The sequence below is a fragment of the Sinocyclocheilus anshuiensis genome, unplaced genomic scaffold, assembly GCF_001515605.1.
Source record: "Sinocyclocheilus anshuiensis isolate Anshui unplaced genomic scaffold, SAMN03320099.WGS_v1.1 scaffold1065, whole genome shotgun sequence".
Taxonomy (NCBI): Eukaryota; Metazoa; Chordata; class Actinopteri; order Cypriniformes; family Cyprinidae; genus Sinocyclocheilus; species Sinocyclocheilus anshuiensis.
Window position 1 is genome coordinate 281,953 of NW_015555804.1, and position 17,721 is coordinate 299,673.

General features: G+C 36.6%; 1 long non-coding RNA gene across 1 annotated transcript in view; it reads right to left on the reverse strand.

The window, feature by feature from the left end:
• Positions 1-1,316: 1,316 nt before the first annotated feature.
• The window catches only part of LOC107674991 (uncharacterized), a 19,288-nt gene continuing 2,883 nt past the window's right edge, over positions 1,317-17,721 (reverse strand). Inside the window, exons 2-4 of the long non-coding RNA XR_001632567.1 lie at positions 17,543-17,546; positions 13,339-13,344; positions 1,317-1,386 (exon numbers count right to left, since the gene is read on the reverse strand). This is a non-coding gene — a long non-coding RNA (uncharacterized LOC107674991). The remainder of the gene's footprint in view (positions 1,387-13,338; positions 13,345-17,542; positions 17,547-17,721) is intronic.

The window sequence follows — 17,721 nt, forward strand, 5'->3', positions numbered from 1 at the left end:
TTATATGTATCTGTACTTTTACTCAAGTACTTGATTTGTGTACTTCGTCCACCACTGCTTAGTCATATCTTAAAGCTGTCAACCATCTGTTTTGTATCTCTCCTCTCTGGCTCCAGATGTCAGAGCGAGCACTCGTGACAACAACAACAACTGGAGGAGAATGAACTTTTCAGGCGGGAGAAATAAACTGTGAGCGTATTGGACAACAGCAAGACTGTCATGCTGTGCAATGCCATTTTCATGCAGGCTCCTTCTCCTACTGTCTTCAAACACTGCTGGGGTGTGTACATGTGTGTATGAACAAAGCATTAGAGTTTAGATTTGATCAAAGATAGCAGGCCTCATCCTCGCACTGGGGCATGACCGAATTTGTCAGCCACAAGTGGCCCAGGAGAGCTACGTACACCGTGGCAGAGACTGGATTAAAGAAAGTACACAGAAGGTGAGAGCAGTTTATGGGCAGGCAAGTAAATTAAAAAACCATGCTGCTCAAAGAAAAAAAAAGATAAAATGTGGAATTATAAAAAAGCCACTAAATCCTGTTGTATTACTGTAGCCATGTGTGACTAATTTATTTTTATTTTTTATAAATATTTATCCCTTTAATATTTATTTTAAGCACTTGCCTGATTATTTTATCAAATAAATAGCCTAGAATAAAATAAATTAAAAATGTTATTTTATTTTTTTAATTGGCAGTAACTTTGTAACCTTTCTTTGTCATATTTCTTTGCAACCCGAATAAGATTCGAAGTTTGATTTTAGTTTTCCCGAAATAACATTTCAGTGAACAGTTCTTAAAATAAACTTTTTTTTTTCTTAGTTTGAAGAACATATTAATAATCTGAAGAACCTTTTTGTGTACTGGAAAGACTCCATGGATGCCAAAGGTTCTTGATTCCATGGATATCAAAAGTGGAAACATAGATGCCACACTCTCCGAGTCTTTCTCCATTCTACGTCACTTCATGTTTGTTGCTGCCGTGTGTTTTGAGGTTTTGAGCTCCGTCAAGTTAATTCTTTATCGTCTATTTTTTTTTTAATCTTAAAATCAATTTTATACACCATCATTTTTGTTACTATAACATGTGAATATATCCCCTATCGTATTCTACAACAAAAACAATCAGAGCGCCTTGTTATCACTAGTTTTATTTTGATTTCCCGAGTCCGCTATTAGCATATAGCCCGTTAGCATCACCAGCGTGGTTGCCGCTAATCTCGCAACCATTGCTAATACTCTATTCATACACATTACCATTGTTTTACTCACTGTTACTTGCTTTAATGGCAGATGTGTGCCATCTGCCTTTGAGTGCAGGTGAGGACACGGTCGAGCTGCATTCGGTGCAGGTCGAGCTGGAGGCTGTGGAGAGGCAGGCCCAGCTGAGAGAGCGGAGAGCCGCATTGGAAACATCCCGGGCTGACGCTCACGAGTCCGGGGTAAGTATACAACGCGCTGCTAACTCTCCCACCACCTCTACTCCGTGTGTTTCTCTGCACAATAGCTGAAGGTAAAGTGCACACCCACTGTTTCCCTTGTGCTCGTGTTCTCGATGTTCCTGCGCAGGTACCCGCGATCCTGAAGGGCGAGGAGAGCCCCGGAGCGGTCGTGCTTCACGCTGGGGTTAACGACACCAAGCTGCGGCAGTGGCTTTTTCGCGCGGATGGCCTGCACCCCAGCAGTGTGGAGCCAAGGTTATTATAGGTTTGAATTTTTAAATTCGTTTTATTTAAATATCGTTTTCAAATTTGCTATAAAATTCTGTTTAGTTTTTATTAGTTTTATTCATATTTTTGTTAGTTTATAAATCAAAACTGGGACTAATAAAATTCAATAATAACGGCGGTAGCATTTAACAGTAAAGGCTTATATTTGAATGTTATTTTCATTTATGAAGAATTATAAGCGTGTGTATGATGTGATTTAGCCAATGTTGTTGCATATTACTGATATTAACAATATGGCTCCGCGTTATAGTCCTGGCAGAACTATTGTTCCAGCCACCAAAGACAGATTCACAAATAACCTGCCTGATTTATCTCAACTGCTCTGTGTACCCATAAGTACACATGAACTAGACGAAATGCACAAGCTTCAGTCTGGATCCAGAACACATCTGAGGGATGATGCCAACCCCTCAGAGGACCTCAGATGATGCCAACCCTGAAACAACATATAGAACTACCAAATTTAGCTATAAGTTCGATTGCATCATATAATAATTACCGTTAATAGTGTTCATCGTCTGTTTGATTACGTCTTTAATTGATTACGACTTTAATTGATTTTTCCGTACATTTCTGCCATATGTACATTAACTGACAGTCACCACTGATAAGCTACCACTAAATTTTGTTGAAACTTAATTTGCTGTAAAGTTGCTTTGCAGCGATTTGTATCGTGAAAAAATTTGCTGTAAAGTTGCTTTGCAATGATTTGTATAGTGTAAAGCGCTATACAAATAAACTTGAATTGAATTTAATTGAATTTAAGAGTTTGTAATAAACTAACTGTAAACATGGAGAATCTTACATTTCAGAAAACTAAACTGCAGGAAATTACCATCATTATGCAATAATATTGGAGGTTCAATTTCAAAGATTTGTAATGATTCAGTTTTACATTACACTTTATTTACAGTTGTTAAATCTGAAATAAGTGGCTCTTACATTTCTTTTAAAGTGTGTAAAGTATTTTAATATTTGAATGATCCAGGTGTGGTTTTAGCCTTACCAGTTTCTCCCTGGCCCCTATAAATGCAATCAAACACCCATAATCCCTTGTAACACCAATGAGAAAGAAGCTTAGTCAGTGGTGTAACAGAAAAACACAGAACTGAAGTGAAAGATGGTCAAACAAGTTCGCAAAGGGTGTCATACTGTTCCTGGTGGCCTGCAAACACCCCTGCAACCCTTGAACTCCCCTACACCCTTATGTGCCCTGACAGTCGATAAGAGCAGCCAGCTGGGTGGGCACTTGGGTGTCACCCGACTCCCACATTCATACCCACCCAGGCAAAATTCTCCATCGTTTTCATGTTCTCCCTTTCTTCTTCTGGGCTCAGAGGGTGTGAAGTAGGCATTGACCTGTGCCGCTGGGTCTCCAGGGAGAGAGCTGTATGTCCGGCTTCATTTGCCACTCACCTCTCAATTAGAAGCAAAGCAGGGACGATTCCCGTCGCCTGTGTGTGGGAAGCAGAGCCCTGTCTCTTTCTGCCTTCGTGTGGTTTGATGAGTGCTGCGAGGGCTTGTATTAGTTTCACTCACTGTCTGTGTGGGCAGCTGGAGATTTCAGAGTGCCGGGATGGTGCAGTGATGAGGGCCATACAGTTTCCGCAAAACAAAACATGAAAAACAGCCCTCATACATTTTACAGTGTTTTATGGCAAGATAGCAGTAATTCTTCCGCTGGAGCATGGTTATTTATCACTGCATTATTCTCTCAAACAAGACTGCGTTTTTGGAAATGTAATGGGTTGAAAACAGGCTGTGTGGCATGCAGTTGATTACACAATTTTGATTCCTTCCTCAATAATTATTGTGTATAATCCATTTAAAATTGGGCAAATTCTGTAGGGTTTAAAATCAGAAATGTGCAACTCTTTTTTTGTTTTTTGTTTGTTTGTTAAAGTACTTAATAATTCTTCCAAACAAAAATGTGTGTTTGAGCTCCAAAGTTGCCTAATTTAGCATTTCTTTAAATTGGGTCCAATTTAAATTCCCTGGGGATCGACAAAACTTTTGTTTACCATTTCACTGTATGTGTACACTTGTAAAAATAAAGGTTCTTCATTGCCATCTATGGTTCCATGAAGAACCTTTAACAAATCTTGGAATTTTTTAATTGAACAAAAGGTTCTTTATAGTGGAACTAATAATATCTTGTGAAACATTCATAATTCAGTTATTCAAAGTATCTTTTGCAAGTTTGACACATTTTAATTATTGATGCATAAATATAAAAAACAAACACAAAGCATGTCATTTCAGACAATTAGGTTGGGGTCTGTGAACTGTTTGTTGTTATAGAAGAGATCCTTAATTTAAAAAAAAATGTTAGAGAAACCGAAATTGTCCTATTAAAAATAAAACTACTGGTCTAGTAGGATTAACTTCTGTTGAAGGGTTACCAATTAAATTTCTGTGGGTAGATTTAAAAAAAAAAAAAAAAGCCCTTTCGGGTATCCTTGTGCTGAATTTGCTGTGTTAACTGTGTAATTAAAGTTAAGCCTTATCAAAAAACATCTGTGACAATGCTTTACCACAAAAAAAAAGAATAAAATGAATAATATGAATAAATAAATAATATATATATATATATATATATATGTGTGTGTGTGTGTACTGGTCAGATGCATTAAATTCGTGTAGCAGAGGTGTGTCACAGTGCCTGTTTTTCTGTCCGCCTCTATGAAAGGATAATTCTTTATGTCTGTTCTGCTAGGTTCAAGAGCCCTTCTTGGAGCTGGAGTTGAGTGACTTCTCCCTATGCTTATGAAAAGTCTATTTCCTCTCTCAGATGAACCATGTGGTCCTCCCAGCTTCCATGGATAATCCTTCAGAGGCTGGGGTCACTGGCAGGCTGCAGTTCAGCAGGCCCCTGACTATTTGTATGATGAGTGGCCCTTGGCCCCCCTCGGAAAGGGTACAAGGTTTATGCAACTCAGAGGGAGGCACATGGGCTGACCATTTTTCTAATATTGCTCAATAATCGCTCATTGATGGGAGTCCTACTGTCCGGGCTGGCTATCGTGTACCGGCATTTCTTCCGACAGATACAGAGCATTGCTCTCCCACTAATACTTTGATAATGGATGGTTTGCGGCAAAGCCCACAGAATGGCATATGAAATCATAGTGGCATCTTCCTCTCTCTGTCCATCTCTGCTGTCCTGCCTGACGGCTGTGTGACAGAGAGAGTGGAGAGTGGGCTTTTTCCTTCATGTCTGACTAGTCACAGTAATGACTGCAGATGGGAGAGCCGCAGGGGGCCCAAGGCTCCGGGGCCCTGTCATTGTTTTGGGGCCGCCCTGACCCACTCACTCTTATCTCATCCTCTTCTGCCTTCTGACGCTGAGCTGTAATTGAAAAGTATATTAGAGCAAATATCCTTATATAATATAGCTTATATCTGAGGACGCAATTTGTCTGAGCCGGCATGTATTTATTCTTGAATAAATGAGAGAAAGCTCTTACAGAAGTAGGAATGGATCTCCATAGTATTCAAGTTGTATATACTTTGACAACAAACCCTGAAATAATTTATCCACGGTGATGGTCCTCCCCTGGAATGTGGGATTTTTAGAAGGATTAATAATGATTTGCTTATTGACTTGAATTACTGCAGCACTTTGACTTCATTTTGCTTTTAGAACAACAGACACACACTAATGCTTGTCAGTGCAAAACACCTTCTGTTTTGATTGTCGTATATAAACAAAAAAAATGTGATCCTCCTAGGTTTAAACTCTAGATGTGAGGCACACATGTTATTGTTTATTATTTTCCAGATGCAACAAAACATTTTGTTTAGTCTGGAAATGTATTTTGTTGCATTCTAAAAGCATCACATTGCTTTCATCTGATGACTTAAGATGGAGACTGCTACTCTTTTAGTTGCTAATTTAAATGATGGCTGGAAGTTGGCCACAGAATGGTAGAAATTGGTCTCAGGGAACCCTCAGGCTTTGCTTATGGCCCCTGAGATATGAGGGTTAGTGTTCCCAAGTGGGGGGCCATGGGTAGCAGCAAGCAGCTGCGTGGATTCTGGCCTCCATCTTGCCTGGTACATTACCTTAGGTTGAGCTGAGCAGCCATCTAGAAACAGTTTGGTTTTGTCCCCTAATGCTGTTGCTCAAGCCTGGACTCTCTGACTGTAGTGAAGTCAGGCAAACGAGTGGGGAGTTTTTCCATTACATGAAAAATAATATATAATCATACATCTCAAGGTGTTGCTTCAGCTATAGGTTTTGGCCATAATACTTTTACTAGGTTATTTAATTTGTCCACTAAGTGGATGTACGTTTATCACAGAGGAAATTCTGTCATTTTTGTCATTTTTATTCTGACAGGACATTTGTTTTTACTGCAATGTCATTTCCACCACAACTCAAGATATGAATTGTATTCAAAGGCATTCTGTGGAGAACTTTTTTTAAAAAACATTTAAAAATAAAATATCTGACTCCTTTACCTTTCTAAGGTTAATTTCAAAGCTAGCATTTTATGTACCCTAAATACATCTAAATAATATTTTCTCTCTTTTGGCATAATTGGACAATTATAGCTTGGTTGGAAATTATAAACAATAAATAATGTTCAGTTCATAAGTGATATGAACCTTTTTTATCCAATTTTATATATAGATCTCACACATAAAATATCCCCAGGTACATAAAGATACCCATATTTGAAGAAGTGGCATTTATATTATAGGAGTCTAGTAATGTTGTTCTCTATGTATTTATGCTATTTATATAGTGTTTCACTTACATTGTTTTTATCTGCATATGTTTTTGTTCAGTGGTTCACCCCTTTATTTTACGTAATTTACGTAAACTATATGTTTCCTGGATGACACACTGGATTGAGTTAGTAGCCTAATAATAACTAAATATATACAATAAATAATCTTTACTGACATTTTGGCCTACAGTAAGTAGACAGTAACAAACCTTATACAATGAGACAAAAAAATTTAAAGGGTTCTGGTGAGTTTAGAGGATATTTCAGTTTAAACATATAAAAAAAACAATAAGTTGTTGGACTGTGACCTTTAACAGCTCTTACGACCCTTCCTAGGAAGGGCTCGGTGCAAGGGTTGGCTTTGAGAGTCTTTACTTCAGCCCTGATCTTTGTAACCTCTATTGTGTTAGGACAAGCTTAGCAGACCTCTCCAGTAGATCTGATTCATGAGGTCAGATTCATTTCTCAGTGAACAGCGATCTGCATTAAGTGCAAGTCAGGATCGATAAGACCCTGGCTGTGCATATATCTGAATCTTACAACATGTGATCCATGTAACATTTAGTATAACTGAATCAACCTGATTAATTCAACAAACATAATTAAATAAGAACAAGATTACAGTGGCTAAGGCTTCAGCATTTGTTGCTAATTATTAAAGGCATTAACAAGTTAATGCCTTTAATGATTAAGCTGAATGAAGCCTGGGACTCATGAAGCACTTCATAAAGTAATTGTGAAGTTGTCATGGAGTCTGCATGGTCTACGAATGAAATGAGACTTTGTAAAAGAGGATTATTTTTAAAATAACAGTAATTCGCTGCACTCCGAGATTACTTCACTCTTGCTCTAAGCTCTGAAAGACTCTTGATCAAATGTTGAAAATTTCAAGGTTGACTGCTTTGAAATCAAAGCTAATTTAGGACAGATGTTGAGTGTCTTTTCAAGCAGTTAAATGATCTGATGTTTTGTCTAAATCTGAGAAGAAAACGTGAAATTAATCAAATTTGTCTCATAAGAGAGTGTGAATGTCTTAACATTTGCTAATTAGTCTATTTTTGCTTTGGGTTTCTTAATTTGATTAATTATCTTTCTAAGAGAACACTTGAACAAAATTGATAATTAAAGGAAAAAATATCTCATGTACTTGTACAGGTACATGTACAATGTAAAAATTATAGATGGTTTGCACACAAAATAAATCAATTATTGTTTTGAAACTAAATATTTAATGTACTTTTTGTATTATTTATTATTTAATATTTGAAAAATGCTATGTTCTTGTACTCTAAATAATACAGTCACAATCTTGTAGTTGTGTATTACTGAACCAGGTGTTCAAAAAATAAGGTTGTACTTCCTTCAGAAGTTGTTTCTAAATATCCTAAATCCTCAATCTAATTCATGTTCTAATCTGGTTTACTCCGTAGGCCTCTTGTTTCAAGCTCAGCCCACAGCAGTGATCGAGAGAACTACCACAGCTGGAAAGAAAGGAATTACCAGACCCGAACGTGGGCCATCTCTCCGGCAAGACAGGGCTCAGTGTTTGCGGGACTCAATAAGCTGCCAGCCCTAATCTCAGTTTGAGGTGACCCCTGTCACTGTCTCTTTCCTCTTCGCATCAGAGGCAAAGGGGGAGAAGATGCTCTCATCACAAGAGGATTAGCCGGGACACGAGGGACCCAGCGTGTAGTAACATGCTGACCAGGATCCTTCTTTGCACTGGCTTAAAGTCACATAGTAAGTTGTTTTGCCCACTGTGAGAGTATAAACAAACATATACAGCACATGAGCTCAATTTAAGTTCAGTTTAATTTATTTTTGAGTGACTTTTTAAAATATGTGTTCCTGATCTTATTTTAAATTATTCATCGGTGCATGTTATTCCAAATAATCATTTTCATATAATAGTATAATAATTATTGTAGAATAGTCTTTGTAATCCTAAAAAATAACTTCCTCTGAAACAATCAGATTCAATTCCTCTGAAATATTTTCCACTGACATCACTTAGGCCATGCGGGCTATTGGACCATGTTAATGAATATGCAAATAGCTATTTTTTTCTCATAGAACATATTGTTTCACTCACAAATATATTGCATTACGAAAGTAAAATTAACTGCAAATTGAGATTCACACTGACCAAATCAATTGCGTGGCACACCCCAAAAGACTTATAGGAAACTGCTTTACTACTTGAAAATGTAAAATGTAAAATTCAAATCTACAGTGATAAAATCAGAGTTCTTCCCTCACAGTATCCTTGCTTAGGTTTATTGAAGTGAATAAACGTCAAGGATTCAAATGCATATACAAAAATTCCCTTTCAGAAAAAAAATTCAGTTTATTTTTTAGTTACTTTCTTAATACACGTTCCTGATCTTATTTTAAAAGATTCATCAGTGCATGTTATTCCAAATAATAATTTTCGTATAATAGTATATTAATTTTCATTAAAATTAAAATAGTCTTTGTAATCTTTAAAAAATAACGTCCTTTAAACAAATTTCCTTTACTGCTGACATCACTTAGGCCATGCAGGCTATTGGATAATGTTAGCAAATATGCAAATAGGTGCCAATGCCAAGGTCGTGGGTTTCATTCCCAGGGAAAGCAAGAACTGATCAAATGTGTTACAATTGTGTTACAAATGTGTTTAATTTTTTTCACGTTTCACTCAGAAATATATCGCATTACAAAAGTAAAATGAACTGCAAACGGGGATTCACGCCGACCAAGTAAATTGCACTGCACACCCCAAATGTCTTACTGGAAACTACTTTTGGCATTTGAAAGTAGACATTTAAACTGTAAAATTCAAGTCTAGAGTGATAGAATGAGAGTTCTTTCCTCACTGTACCCTTGTTTAAGTTTAGTGAAGCGAATAAACTTGAAGGCTTCGAATGCATATACAAACGAACCCAAGCTAATAATTGCAGTGTATTGGAACTAAACTTTTTCTTTCTTTGAAAGATGATGATATGTCTTCCCACACGTTATGCATTAATTAGATAGATACAGTTCTGTCTGAGGTGGCGACGCACTTGCAGAGGGCAAGTCCTTTCATTAACTCAACGGAAAGGTCCTGTTTAAAAGTAGCATCTACATAACATATAATTAGACATGCTTCAACTCAAAGAAATGTAAGTTATTGTAGGGGAGGCACGCAGAGGCATATATTATACATGCAATGTCTTTTTTGTCAGGTTGGTGCGTGTTTGTTCTTAATATCTCCAAATAGAACGACTGTTTTAGTATCCAGGTATTTGGAGAATGTGATTTTGAATCGATTCCAAATTAGTTTGGCAAACCGAATTCAGAGGGTCATATCAGGTCTTCATTTTCGACAACAATACTTTTCCTAACCACATCTGCTTTCTGTTACTAGGACATTTGTTATAGTTGGGTTGTCAGGTGATTTCTGGTTCAGCGAGCCTGGTGAAAATCAGTGAGTCGAGCTGCAGTCTATTCTCTGGTTGCGTTCAAATCCACATGTGACTGGAATTGATTCAGACTCATCTGGATTTCACACATTCTCACCCCGATGTTCCAGAATTATGCAGTTTAGAAAATAGAAACTGAACAAAAAATGCCATATTGCTTCGATCTTTCTCTGTGGATCTTTCGAATTAAATTAGTCTCATTATGCTGCGTGGCTCACATACAATCGTTCTCATGAACTTGCCTGAAGAAATGGGCTTTACTGTATGATTTATAATTACCCAATAGGGTTCTTACGGCCCAGTGCCTCTCACACAAGTAAAGGAAAGGGAGTTATTTGTGGTAAAAGGAGTGTGAAATCAATGAAGTGTGGGAGTTAGTCTGAGGCTGATAGATAACAGATAGCATAGGTCAGCTCTAAGCTCCACTGATTTACTTTGCTTTACTCTAATACATGTCAAGCACAACAATCTTCCCCCTCGCTGCCTCCCCTCCAGGGCTGGACATCCACAGAAGGGATTGTCCTCTGGAGCCTAATCGCAGAAGATGATACCATCTCAATCGCTGGATCACTGCTGAGTAATCTAATCTGTTCCAATGAACTCGAAGCTCAGAAAGGCATCATGCTTCACTAGTCTAGTCACTAAATTTATCTAATTAGGAAAATGATGTCAGTAACACAGAACTGGACACAATGGGGGCTGAGGTGGCATTCATGTTGGGCTGCAGTTTTGCATTTGGGCATTGTTGATAGCACACAAGCTCTAAGCAATAGTGCCGTTGTACCACTGGTTGAGCCAGTATGTATAAAAAATACCATTACCAAAAGATATGAGCAGCGGTTTTGCCACTGAATGGAATAAACTAAAATGAATGAATATTACATGTTAGCACATTTCTTGCTTTGTATATTGCATGAGTGATAGTCATCCGGAAAAAAAAAACTATTCAACATTAGCAGAGTTGCTAATTGTAGCTCTTTCTATTGATACTATAGCAGTTTTAAACCTACATGTATGCGACAATGAATTTAAGTTAAAACCCCCACAGTTACTTTAAAGTGTAAAGGCCTTGAGTAATCACTGAACTGTAACTTTACATATTCAAAGCATTTTTACTGCTTCATAAGCCAGTGTTATTGCTTCACTCTGATTTCATATTCATAGAAATTATGTGAGGAACCTGATCTGGTCTGCTACCCCTTACGTCTTAAATGAGATCTGCATCCAAATGTGTGAGCATTTTACTAATATCAGACACGCATAAAGGGACATTAGTATAATAGCATTCAAATGTCAAGTCAAGTCATGCTTCATTATCATTCAACCACGTAGGGGAATAGTACGATACTATCAAATAGAAGACAGATGCATGCGTACATAACATACATAGGGCTGTGTATCATGTGGCGCATGTTGTCGACTCATATCAGCCTCTGTAATTTAATTTAACAATGTCACATTTGCCACTTCATATTTCATAACAACAGTATGTTCAATCACAGCGAGCCACCTCAACAATAGCTTTCACCGCTGATGGGCCCAGATGTGTTAAAGGCACAGAACAATACTTCCACCATGTTTAATAGGTGTGTAACCTTCCATACTCATCATCCCATCACCAGAGTTTCAGCATTAGGGCGAGCAGTGTCCCCTTCTGCATTTGAAGCCAAGTGCATTGTAGTTGATTTGCTTATTGGTGAGCTTATGCCCCACTTGGCACCATTGATGCTAAACAGAGAAACAATACACCCATAGTAAACATGTATAAATATTTGCCACATGACCTGAAGAGGAATCCTTGATCATCTTGAGTTGATGTTTGAACTTTAAAGGAGTATTCCAGGTTCAGGTTAAGCTCATTCAACAGCATTTGTGGCATAATTTTGATAAATACTTAAAAAATAAAAAATGAAGGATTACGGTAAGGCATGTACAATTGAAGTGAATGTTAAATAAATGTTAAACCTTTTTAAAAGCCCTTAACCTTAATTTGTCTGTTAAACTTTGTGTATTATTTGAGCTGTAAAGTCATCTAAATAATTTTTACAGTAATTTTAGGGTTTATGGTGTAACATTGGCATGGCGATGAAACAGTGTTGTTATTGCTAATGTAAAGTATTATTACAAATCTCATTACTTGAAATAAAGCTGAAATACAATACAATATAAAAATTACATGGAAAAACTTAATTAACTAAATTAAGAAATTCAAAACTAAATTAGCAATTATGCCTTGGCAATTCTAACTGAAATAAAATAAGTTGAAGTACTGAAATTGATAAAGCTGAAATAAACATAAAAGAAAGCTAAATAGAAATAGTTTTACACATACAAATGACAAAAGCACACAACAAAATCACAAAAAACTTACACTAAAATTAAAATGAAAACTAAAAATATATAAATATAAGAGCTAATTAAGAATTTGAATAAATACTGTAATAGTATAATAGTAAAAAACACTGCAACAAAGTTGTAAAATTGGATATAACTTTACACAGAAACATTAACCGTTTGACCCTATAGTGACTTCCATTGTAATTGCCTTTCCATAACCCAGATCTTTGAGATTCTTGCTTTTTTAAAGAAAATGAGAGACAAGTGGAATTTTTATTTTATTTTATTTTTTATTTTTTTGTGGTAATCAACATGCTCAAATGCTGTCAGTTGAGCTTAACTTGTATTAAACCTGAAATATTCCTTTAATGATTTAATGTTACAGCATTTTTTTTTTATCCTAGTGGTGATTTTTCTCATTGGATTTGGTGTGCCATACTTAGAAAAACCATCAGAAGAGTCCAAAATAATCAAGCAGTTACATTTTGTGCAATATTTTATTAAGAAAAGCGCCTTAGAGATATTCACTGAAGGTAGCACTACGCTAGCACATATTAGATCATATTAGATAGCAAATTGTTGCAGAATATGAAGTTCCTCAATGCTTTTGTCAGCTCTTTTGGATGGTTAACTCGGATCATGCGTAATTACATTATAGCCGAGCTAGTTTGAACTGAGACTGACACATGCCTCAAACACATTAGAGGTTCATTAATGTGTACCATGATCACCTCCCTAACACTACATGGCCTCGTTTGAAAAGGCCACATCTTCATTAGACTTCGTGTGACTGTAACACTTAATTAGAAACATGGATTTGGAACCTGGGGAGCACTGCAAATGGAGTTGTTGCTACAAGCCAATCAGATGAGGTGGCGAACACCTTTTCCCAGTATGCCGATGGCTGCGTGTGACTGTGTGTGTGCGTGTTGGGGAGGGGGGCTGTTCAGTCGAGCATGACGGCCCCTCCTGTCACCCACTGACCTGTGAGGGGGCCCCAACGAGCGGCGAGTGGTTGTCAGCCTAAGCGCTAGTGACAGGCCCCACTCCGGGCACAGCTGTGCAGGACCCCGCTGTTGTTTTCCCACTGCCTGCTGGGCAGCTGCACTGCTGAGGGGGTGATGCTCTCATCCTCTCCCCCCTTTTCCCTCTTTCTATCCCCTCTCCGTGTCTCTTCCTCTTCAGCCCTCACTTGCTTTGTCTCTTTTTATGACTTTAAAACCAAATTATTACTATTTGTTGATTCTAAGCAACATGGTTTTAGGAACTCTTCTTAGCATCATTGGCGTCTGTCGTGTCTGACTCCCCGTAGCCAGGGAAAGTGGCAGTTAAGGGTTGCCGTGACAACCCCCTGCTCTTACCCCAGGGTGGGTGACAGGCCTGTGGCCCTTAGGGAGCCGCTAATCCCTTAGTCTGTCCTCGGTACTCAGTCACTAGTTCAGGGTCATGTAAGACCTCAATAGTTCATTAAACTCTGACATGGCAGGTCAAAGGACTGAGGTCTTCAGTTCATCCAGTTGGCCCATTTAAAGCTGTTTGAAAGATTTTACATGAAGATCTGTGTGTACGTGTGGCCTAATTGTTTGTATTGTTGGCACTTTCTGCAAATACAGTACAGTTTAATGTCATTGTTACTTAAAACTAAAGCTATTCAAATAATTTCTGTTTAAATATACATATTAGATAATAAACTCAATTCAATGAAATAAACATACTAAAACTAAAATTAAACTGAAATAAAAAATGAATTAGATCTATAAAAACACAATACAAAATGACAAAAACATTAACTAAAATTCAAATGAAAACTGAAAATATAAAATTAAAAACTCATTTAATATACTAAAATATTTATTTATTTATTTCATATTTTGGTTTGTATTGACAATCTTAACTGTATTCAACAAATAAATTCATGAAATAATGTCATAATTTTAACTTGTTGGTTTGTCAGTTAATTGTATTGTAGTAAAAAGCTATTTTATTTTAAACTAAATTTAAATATTCAAGTGTTCCACTCTTTCACATAAAGCTCAATATATTGTACTGTGATTCATTGATTAATTATTTTTTTTGATTCCGTGGATATATTCAGTATTTTAATTGTTAACTGTAAAAACACTGAGTGCATTCTGCTTTCATTATGATAACGTTTTTAGAGAACAAGTGACAAATTCTTTCTTTCTTTTGCAGTATTCAAAGGCACTTTTGTCATCTCTTCTGAAGCCCTCTATTTTAACATTACATTAAAGTCAAACATAATCATTGTTCTTATTACTGAATGAATATACTTAACATTGTTTTTCATCTCTGACAGAAAGCTGAAGATATGTGTCAGTAACAGTATTCTAAGATAAATGGCCATATTAGGCTCAAATGAGCTTCAAAAAATTACCATCTGTCAATTTTTATTTATATTATTTTAATGTTATTTTATTTTGTATTGTACTGACCTCAAAAAAGATGACTGGAAAACATTTTGCATATACAGTACATAGCTAAATAGAAATATTCCAACTCACGGCTTTTATCACGTTCAGTTTCTGACATTAAATCAAGGAGAGTTTCATAATAACAAAAAAATTCCACATCATTTCTGGTTCAGTCCCTGCCACGTTTGGTTGTTACTGTCAGTTTGCTTAACAACTGCTCTGCCAGTAGCAGGTTTTTGGCACGTGTGCAGTGGAATAGCTTTGCATTCTCTCACAGCAGCACTAAGATTATCCGTCTGTGCTCCATTCACTATGAGATTAAAAAATGAAAGAGAAACAGTGTCTGGTTGTCTTTTATATATGATCTCTGGGCTCTTGGGAGACCGACACATTCTGCTTCGGATGGAAACATTGTCCTCAGTACAGATGTAGGCCTTAGTGACAGACAATTTAACACTGCCTCAAAGTACACACACACACACAAGCTCGGCCTTTCAATTGGTACGTTTATTGCCACGTAAATACAAATTGTCTGTAAACAAAGCAAAGCTCCGATAATTAAATTATAATCATCTTAATAATGCTTGCTGTGCCATGGATGTAATAATTATGATGTTTTACTGTTTGTTACTGTCGTCAGTTATTATTAAGGGAACATTTATAATGTTACGTTTATGCATTTGGCATACACTTTTATCCAGAGTGACTCACATTGCATTAAAGGTATACATTTTATAAGTTCATGCGTTCCCTGGGAATTGAACCCCTGACCGTGGTGTTGCGAGCACCGTGCATTACTGTTTGAGTAACATAACCTCCTGTAACAAATCTGTGTAAATATAATGTATCTCCCAGACTGTAATGAGACTAAATGGAGAATTTGCTGAAGTGTCTTGCTTCTCAGATTTGTCTTCTGAAAAAAAGACCCCACTCAGATTTGTTGAGATATCCAAATCTATACACTGAAAAACAATTTTCACCCAGATTTTGCTAGTAAATTTCACAATTGATTACAAAAAAAACGGCAAGTAACACAATGAATTAAACTTGAAATTTTGAAGTAGAAAGACCAAAATAGTATTCTTTAAAAACTACTTTAATTTCAAATGTACTTTATAGTAAAACTTTTAATTTGACCTTTTTACAAAGTTGAAGTTTAAGTAGTACTGAAAGTGTATTTTCTCTAAGTACTCTAAAGTTGCCTTTTATTTGATTAATTGTATATTGTCTGCAATTACTTTTTTTTAAATATACTTTTAATATTTGAAGTACCCTACAAGCACGCATTTAAAACACACTTCTATTCCACAAGGAATAATGAAAGAGAAACCTCTTCGCAATAACATTCTCCTATGAATTGTAAAGAGACTCACTATTGTAAAGCATAAAATGTACAGTGATTAATTGTTTACTGCTGCAAATGACAAGATTATTCTTCTGTGAGTGTGTTCATCAGTGTTGTGTAGATGCACGCCTGTGCTATCAGGGTTGTGCCCTCTGTTGTGTATCTGCAAGGCACTTCTAGAGGTTACATTGTGCTAATAAAGCTAATTAAGACCTAGCCTTGCCACTAGCCTGCAGCTAGCACAATGCCCGGAACGAGCGTTTGCTTGCCAACAACTTCAAGAGAAGAGTGTACAGGCCACGACCGAAGTTATGTAGAGCTTTTCAGAGTTGGATTGAGATGTCAACCGTCAGACAATGAAAATAACAGACACACAGTTGAACCTTCCACACATTTACTCCATTGATCCATTTTCTACACGAGTAGACAATCATCTAAGCGAAGATTCGTGCCACAAGGTGGGTGGTGTAGCCGTGGCAGCTTTGCGTACATTTGAGATTCAAACTGTAACAGGCCACTGTGGATGTTTGTATCCATGCATTTGTGTTTCCTGTGTGTGTGTGTGTGTGTGTGTGACAGCAAACGCGTTGTAGCTCTATAAGGGGGAGGGCGGCATTCTGCACCCTTTCTCACACTATCCCGAGTGGTGCGTGTGTTTTAATGGCATTTCTGTCAAAAGTCTCTAAAGGTAATAAATGACACTTACGGGGGTAGATCGCTCGTGGGCGGGAGGGGCAGAGAGATAATTGACTTTCCAGAAAGCTTTGGAAATTATCTCCCGACTTCAATCATTAACATGAATGCACATCTCTCAGGGAGGGGTTGCACATTGGCACACAAAATGCGACATCAAAAGATTGAATTTTTTTTTTTTTGGCGACATATTCTAGATTCGTTGCAATGACCACAACCATTTCATTAAATATGGATGTGATGGTGACCGAAAGAAAGCTTTATGTTGTTGCAAGTTTAGTTTCGTTGTCTGCAGATCAAAATCTTAGACCATAGTTTAGGTTACTTTACTACAGCTTTGTGACTATTTCTGTAATTCTATCTTTATTTTTTGCAGTTGCAACTTCATATCTCAAATCTGTGCTTTTGTGTCTCTTTTGTATTATGAATTAATTTATCACATTCGCGACTTAATATCTTACTATCAGTATACCAAATTTGCATTCTCATTTAACCACATCACTATTTCTCATATTTGCGACTTTATTTTGCATAATTGCGACTTTGTATCTCACAATTGCGACTTTATATCTCAAATTAGAATTTTCATATTTTGCAATTATGGCTTTAAACATCTCTATTTCGACTTCATACCTCAAATTTGTGATTTCATTTCTCATAATTGCAACTTTACCTCTCACAATTGTGACTTTATATTTCACAATTTTGACTTTGTATCTCAAAGTTGCTTATTCATATCTCACAATTCTGTTTTTATAATTTAATACCTCACAGTTGTGATCTCATTCATTATTTCAAATGTGCATTTTCATATTTCAGCACATGGCTATTTCTAAAATGTGTGACTTTATTTTGCATATCTGTCTTTGTATCTCACAATTACGACTTCATATCTCAAATACCGTTTTTCATATTTCACAATTATGACTATATATATATATATATATATATATATATATATATCAATATTTCTTTGTAGTAGATAACATTTATTTATAGTA